Genomic DNA, 7,913 nt, shown 5'->3' with positions numbered 1-7,913 from the left:
TCCCTGGTTGATCCTGCCAGTAGTCATATGCTTGTCTCAAAGATTAAGCCATGCATGTCTCAGTACAAGCCGCATTAAGGTGAAACCGCGAATGGCTCATTAAATCAGTTATGGTTCCTTAGATCGTACCCACGTTACTTGGATAACTGTGGTAATTCTAGAGCTAATACATGCAAACAGAGTCCCGACCAGAGATGGAAGGGACGCTTTTATTAGATCAAAACCAATCGGTCGGCTCGTCCGGTCCGTTTGCCTTGGTGACTCTGAATAACTTTGGGCTGATCGCACGGTCCTCGTACCGGCGACGCATCTTTCAAATGTCTGCCTTATCAACTGTCGATGGTAGGTTCTGCGCCTACCATGGTTGTAACGGGTAACGGGGAATCAGGGTTCGATTCCGGAGAGGGAGCCTGAGAAACGGCTACCACATCCAAGGAAGGCAGCAGGCGCGCAAATTACCCACTCCCGGCACGGGGAGGTAGTGACGAAAAATAACGATACGGGACTCATCCGAGGCCCCGTAATCGGAATGAGTACACTTTAAATCCTTTAACGAGTATCTATTGGAGGGCAAGTCTGGTGCCAGCAGCCGCGGTAATTCCAGCTCCAATAGCGTATATTAAAGTTGTTGCGGTTAAAAAGCTCGTAGTTGGATTTGTGTCCCACGCTGTTGGTTCACCGCCCGTCGGTGTTTAACTGGCATGTATCGTGGGACGTCCTGCCGGTGGGGCGAGCCGAAGGCGTGCGACCGCCTCGTGCGTGCTCGTGCGTCCCGAGGCGGACCCCGTTGAAATCCTACCAGGGTGCTCTTTATTGAGTGTCTCGGTGGGCCGGCACGTTTACTTTGAACAAATTAGAGTGCTTAAAGCAGGCAAGCCCGCCTGAATACTGTGTGCATGGAATAATGGAATAGGACCTCGGTTCTATTTTGTTGGTTTTCGGAACCCGAGGTAATGATTAATAGGGACAGGCGGGGGCATTCGTATTGCGACGTTAGAGGTGAAATTCTTGGATCGTCGCAAGACGAACAGAAGCGAAAGCATTTGCCAAGTATGTTTTCATTAATCAAGAACGAAAGTTAGAGGTTCGAAGGCGATCAGATACCGCCCTAGTTCTAACCATAAACGATGCCAGCCAGCGATCCGCCGCAGTTCCTCCGATGACTCGGCGGGCAGCCTCCGGGAAACCAAAGCTTTTGGGTTCCGGGGGAAGTATGGTTGCAAAGCTGAAACTTAAAGGAATTGACGGAAGGGCACCACCAGGAGTGGAGCCTGCGGCTTAATTTGACTCAACACGGGAAACCTCACCAGGCCCGGACACCGGAAGGATTGACAGATTGATAGCTCTTTCTTGATTCGGTGGGTGGTGGTGCATGGCCGTTCTTAGTTGGTGGAGCGATTTGTCTGGTTAATTCCGATAACGAACGAGACTCTAGCCTGCTAACTAGTCGCGTGACATCCTTCGTGCTGTCAGCGATTACTTTTCTTCTTAGAGGGACAGGCGGCTTCTAGCCGCACGAGATTGAGCAATAACAGGTCTGTGATGCCCTTAGATGTTCTGGGCCGCACGCGCGCTACACTGAAGGAATCAGCGTGTCTTCCTAGGCCGAAAGGTCGGGGTAACCCGCTGAACCTCCTTCGTGCTAGGGATTGGGGCTTGCAATTGTTCCCCATGAACGAGGAATTCCCAGTAAGCGCGAGTCATAAGCTCGCGTTGATTACGTCCCTGCCCTTTGTACACACCGCCCGTCGCTACTACCGATTGAATGATTTAGTGAGGTCTTCGGACTGGTACGCGGCATTGACTCTGTCGTTGCCGATGCTACCGGAAAGATGACCAAACTTGATCATTTAGAGGAAGTAAAAGTCGTAACAAGGTTTCCGTAGGTGAACCTGCGGAAGGATCATTACCGACTAGACTGCATGTCTTTCGATGTGCGTGTCGTGTCGCGCAACACGCAGCTACCTGTACGGCTCGCAGTAGCCGTGCGCCGCGTGCGGAACCACGCGTTCGTCTCAAAACTAACGGCAATGTTGTGTGGTACGAGCGCTGAAGCGCTGGAGCGGCTGGCCTGCGGCACCTGGCGCCTGGCGCCGGTTTTGAATGACTTTCGCCCGACTGCCTGTCCGCTCCGGTGTGGAGCCGTACGACGCCCATCGGCCGTGAGGCCGTTGGACACTGAACGCTGGAACAGGGCCGCCACACGCCTCAGTCCCGCCTATGCAACTGTCTCGAAAGAGATGGTGGAAACTATGAAAAGATCACCCAGGACGGTGGATCACTCGGCTCGTGGGTCGATGAAGAACGCAGCAAATTGCGCGTCGACATGTGAACTGCAGGACACATGAACATCGACGTTTCGAACGCACATTGCGGTCCATGGATTCCGTTCCCGGGCCACGTCTGGCTGAGGGTCGGCTACGTATACTGAAGCGCGCGGCGTTTGCCCCGCTTCGCAGACCTGGGAGTGTCGTGGCCGCCTGTGGGGCCGGCCGCGTCTCCTTAAACGTGCGATGCGCGCCCGTCGCCTGGCGGTTCGCATACCGGTACTTACTCGGTAGCGTGCACAGCCGGCTGGCGGTGTGGCGTGCGACACCTCGTACAACGACCTCAGAGCAGGCGAGACTACCCGCTGAATTTAAGCATATTACTAAGCGGAGGAAAAGAAACTAACAAGGATTCCCCCAGTAGCGGCGAGCGAACAGGGAAGAGTCCAGCACCGAACCCCGCAGGCTGCCGCCTGTCGTGGCATGTGGTGTTTGGGAGGGTCCACTACCCCGACGCCTCGCGCCGAGCCCAAGTCCAACTTGAATGAGGCCACGGCCCGTAGAGGGTGCCAGGCCCGTAGCGGCCGGTGCGAGCGTCGGCGGGACCTCTCCTTCGAGTCGGGTTGCTTGAGAGTGCAGCTCCAAGTGGGTGGTAAACTCCATCTGAGACTAAATATGACCACGAGACCGATAGCGAACAAGTACCGTGAGGGAAAGTTGAAAAGAACTTTGAAGAGAGAGTTCAAAAGTACGTGAAACCGTTCTGGGGTAAACGTGAGAAGTCCGAAAGGTCGAACGGGTGAGATTCACGCCCATCCGGCCACTGGCCTCCGCCCTCGGCAGATGGGGCCGGCCGCCCGCGCGGAGCAATTCGCGGCGGGGTCGTGTCCGGTTGCCTTTCCACTCGCCGCGGGGCGGGGCCGTTCCGGTGTGCGGTGGGCCGCACTTCTCCCCTAGTAGGACGTCGCGACCCGCTGGGTGCCGGCCTACGGCCCGGGTGCGCAGCCTGTCCTTCCGCGGGCCTCGGTTCGCGTCTGTTGGGCAGAGCCCCGGTGTCCTGGCTGGCTGCCCGGCGGTATATCTGGAGGAGTCGATTCGCCCCTTTGGGCGCTCGGGCTCCCGGCAAGCGCGCGCGGTTCTTCCCGGATGACGGACCTACCTGGCCCGGCCCCGGACCCGCGCCGCTGTTGGCTCGGGATGCTCTCGGGCGGAATAATCGCTCCCGTCAGCGGCGCTTCAGCTTTGGACAATTTCACGACCCGTCTTGAAACACGGACCAAGGAGTCTAACATGTGCGCGAGTCATTGGGCTGTACGAAACCTAAAGGCGTAATGAAAGTGAAGGTCTCGCCTTGCGCGGGCCGAGGGAGGATGGGGCTTCCCCGCCCTTCACGGGGCGGCGGCCTCCGCACTCCCGGGGCGTCTCGTCCTCATTGCGAGGTGAGGCGCACCTAGAGCGTACACGTTGGGACCCGAAAGATGGTGAACTATGCCTGGCCAGGACGAAGTCAGGGGAAACCCTGATGGAGGTCCGTAGCGATTCTGACGTGCAAATCGATCGTCGGAGCTGGGTATAGGGGCGAAAGACTAATCGAACCATCTAGTAGCTGGTTCCCTCCGAAGTTTCCCTCAGGATAGCTGGTGCTCGTACGAGTCTCATCCGGTAAAGCGAATGATTAGAGGCCTTGGGGCCGAAACGACCTCAACCTATTCTCAAACTTTAAATGGGTGAGATCTCCGGCTTGCTTGATATGCTGAAGCCGCGAGCAAACGACTCGGATCGGAGTGCCAAGTGGGCCACTTTTGGTAAGCAGAACTGGCGCTGTGGGATGAACCAAACGCCGAGTTAAGGCGCCCGAATCGACGCTCATGGGAAACCATGAAAGGCGTTGGTTGCTTAAGACAGCAGGACGGTGGCCATGGAAGTCGGAATCCGCTAAGGAGTGTGTAACAACTCACCTGCCGAAGCAACTAGCCCTGAAAATGGATGGCGCTGAAGCGTCGTGCCTATACTCGGCCGTCAGTCTGGCAGTCATGGCCGGTCCTTGCGGCCGGCCGCGAAGCCCTGACGAGTAGGAGGGTCGCGGCGGTGGGCGCAGAAGGGTCTGGGCGTGAGCCTGCCTGGAGCCGCCGTCGGTGCAGATCTTGGTGGTAGTAGCAAATACTCCAGCGAGGCCCTGGAGGGCTGACGCGGAGAAGGGTTTCGTGTGAACAGCCGTTGCACACGAGTCAGTCGATCCTAAGCCCTAGGAGAAATCCGATGTTGATGGGGGCCGTCATAGCATGATGCGCTTTGTGCTGGCCCCCGTTGGGCGAAAGGGAATCCGGTTCCTATTCCGGAACCCGGCAGCGGAACCGATACAAGTCGGGCCCCTCTTTTAGAGATGCTCGTCGGGGTAACCCAAAAGGACCCGGAGACGCCGTCGGGAGATCGGGGAAGAGTTTTCTTTTCTGCATGAGCGTTCGAGTTCCCTGGAATCCTCTAGCAGGGAGATAGGGTTTGGAACGCGAAGAGCACCGCAGTTGCGGCGGTGTCCCGATCTTCCCCTCGGACCTTGAAAATCCGGGAGAGGGCCACGTGGAGGTGTCGCGCCGGTTCGTACCCATATCCGCAGCAGGTCTCCAAGGTGAAGAGCCTCTAGTCGATAGAATAATGTAGGTAAGGGAAGTCGGCAAATTGGATCCGTAACTTCGGGATAAGGATTGGCTCTGAGGATCGGGGCGTGTCGGGCTTGGTCGGGAAGTGGGTCAGCGCTAACGTGCCGGGCCTGGGCGAGGTGAGTGCCGTAGGGGTGCCGGTAAGTGCGGGCGTTTAGCGCGGGCGTGGTCTGCTCTCGCCGTTGGTCGGCCTCGTGCTGGCCGGCGGTGCAGGATGCGCGCGCCTGCGCGGCGTTCGCGCCCCGGTGCTTCAACCTGCGTGCAGGATCCGAGCTCGGTCCCGTGCCTTGGCCTCCCACGGATCTTCCTTGCTGCGAGGCCGCGTCCGCCTTAGCGTGCTCCTCCGGGGGCGCGCGGGTGCGCGGATTCTCTTCGGCCGCCATTCAACGATCAACTCAGAACTGGCACGGACTGGGGGAATCCGACTGTCTAATTAAAACAAAGCATTGCGATGGCCCTAGCGGGTGTTGACGCAATGTGATTTCTGCCCAGTGCTCTGAATGTCAACGTGAAGAAATTCAAGCAAGCGCGGGTAAACGGCGGGAGTAACTATGACTCTCTTAAGGTAGCCAAATGCCTCGTCATCTAATTAGTGACGCGCATGAATGGATTAACGAGATTCCCGCTGTCCCTATCTACTTTGCAGGATGCAATTGGGGAACTCAATTTAATAGTGATGAATAGACCTGGCTTCCCATATACATATCAAAATAGAGCAGGCGCGAAATCGAATATAGATGTGACGTTGGCTAGTGAAAGTGTTTTAAGTAGGATACAAGGCTGGCAGGTGTTGAATAGGGTAACGGTAAGCGATCACAATATGATTACATTCCAAATTACAAGGACATCTGACATGAATAGAAATGAAGATTTTTCTGGAACCATTTTTGATTTTAAGAGAGCTGATTGGGAAGGTATGAGGCAAGAGTTACAGCTACAAGTACCAATAGGAAATGGCTTTGATATTGATGAGGCGGCTGAAAAGATACAGAACCAAATTCAAAATCTCATGAATTCCTTCATACCTAGACGATCCTATTTTCGTCAGTCAAGGGTCCCTTGGAGCTCCTCATTAACAGAATTGAGAAGATGTGTACGACGTGCTCGAAGAGCATATCAAAGGGCACTGGGTGATAGAGAGAGACAAAGAAGGCTGCAAAACTACAGAGAACTGAAAGGAAACTATAAACAAGAACTAATAAATACCAGAATAAAGCACTGGGAAAACTTTGTTAAAAGACAATTTGAAACTAATGTATGGGGACTGCCATATAAGATTATTAGTGAAAAAATTAAGACACCACTTATCATGTCTACGCTCCAGAAGCCGGATGGAACTACAACAATAGGTTGGCGGGACTCAGCTCACTACTTATTGGAAGCTCTGCTACCAAGTGATGATCCAAATTCAGATAATGAACACCAGTCGCTTTTGAGACTAAAAATGGAAGAAGACTATCCAGATGAGGGTGTGGTTATTCCGTTTGCACAGGAGGAGGTGGGCAATGCCATTGATTCCTTGAAGAAAAATAAATCTCCTGGAATAGATAAAATAACTACAGAAACACTACAGAACCTTAAAATGCTAATTGTACCGTATTTGACAGCCTTGCTGAATGAGTGTCTCCTGCAAGGAAGGGTACCAAATGTGTGGAAGGTTGCTGAGGCAATTATTATCAAAAAGGGTGAGGATAGAGATCCGAAACTTGCGAAGAGCTACCGCCCAATATGTCTGCTGAACACTATGGGGAAGGTCCAGGAACGACTCTTATGTGGACGCTTACGCGACCACAGGGAGCTTCTTGGCCTTCACCAGTGCCAGTATGGTTTCCGACCAGGTAAATCTATAGATGACGCAGTCAACCAGGCACTAGGAATGGTCTCCAATACATTGGCGAAATATGTAATCGGCGTGACAATTGATATACAAGGTGCATTTGACAATCTTTTTTGGCCCTCCCTGTTTGCTAGATTACGTGAATTGAGAACCCCCAAGTGTCTGTATTTGAGCTTGCTTGATTATTGTAAAGATCGAACAGTAAAGTGGACCGCGCCAGAACATACAATTACTAGGCATGTTACTAAAGGATGTCCTCAGGGCTCCATTTGTGGTCCTATATTTTGGGACATTTTTACAGAACCCCTCCTAGAGTTGCTGAATAACAGTGAAAATGTAGCCGGCGTAATAGCTTATGCAGATGATTTGTTTGTGATTATAACAGGAGATTCTAGAAATTCTATAGAGACAAGAGCTAACATAATGCTTAATTTAGTAAGTCAGTGGTGTGCTTGTAACAAACTGCAAGTGGCTGCCAACAAAACAAAATACATGTTACTTAAAGGGAAATTATCAGCAGGAAGAGGACCCTCTATAAAACTGCAAGATACTCCAATCAGTCGTGAAGCCATTTGTAGATATCTTGGACTGTATCTAGATGAGGGTTTGAACTTTGGAGCACATATCAAACAAGTTTGTGAGAAGGCTATGAGTCTCATGAATAAGATTTGTACAATAGCGACTTCCAGCTATAAATTACCCCCTAATGCTATCAGAATATATCATGAAGCGATATTGTTATCAATCGTATCTTTTGGGGCTAGTGTTTGGGCACATAAGCTAAGACAGGTACGACCTGTGAGACACTTGAGAAGGATGCAACGAAGTGTGCTCATTAGGATGACTGGTGCCTTCAGAACAACACCTACTGAAGCATTATTGGTGGTCTTAGGACTGTATCCTGTAGACTTACAAATCCGCCAAAGAGGAGCTAGGTACTGGCTTCGTAAGGGTGACTTAGGTAGAGTGGAAGCAATTACAGGACAAAGAATTGAGGACAAAATCCAGCTAGCACGCTGGCTGGATAGAGAATGGCAAATAGTGTGGGACAATACTGACACTGGAAGACGAGTACATAGGATATTTCCAGATATTAAAGAGAGGAAGCGAATGCGACACATAAATGCAACAAAAGGAATGATTCACTTCCTA

The 7,913-nt window shown here is 52.6% G+C and overlaps 2 non-coding genes and 1 pseudogene across 2 annotated transcripts; all 3 read left to right on the top strand.

Moving 5' to 3' along the window:
* Positions 1–1,909, top strand: LOC126443729 (small subunit ribosomal RNA). Its single transcript, XR_007582135.1, has one exon. It is a non-coding gene; the product is annotated as a small subunit ribosomal RNA (ribosomal RNA).
* A 353-nt stretch (positions 1,910–2,262) lies between these two features.
* LOC126443725 (5.8S ribosomal RNA) lies at positions 2,263–2,417 on the top strand. The gene has a single exon (XR_007582132.1). It is a non-coding gene; the product is annotated as a 5.8S ribosomal RNA (ribosomal RNA).
* A 188-nt stretch (positions 2,418–2,605) lies between these two features.
* On the top strand, positions 2,606–5,984 carry LOC126443724 (large subunit ribosomal RNA; annotated as a pseudogene).
* The last annotated feature ends 1,929 nt before the right edge of the window (positions 5,985–7,913 follow it).

Source organism: Schistocerca serialis, unplaced genomic scaffold, assembly GCF_023864345.2.
Source record: "Schistocerca serialis cubense isolate TAMUIC-IGC-003099 unplaced genomic scaffold, iqSchSeri2.2 HiC_scaffold_181, whole genome shotgun sequence".
Classification (NCBI taxonomy): domain Eukaryota; kingdom Metazoa; phylum Arthropoda; class Insecta; order Orthoptera; family Acrididae; genus Schistocerca; species Schistocerca serialis.
This window is presented reverse-complemented; position numbering and strand designations above follow the sequence as displayed.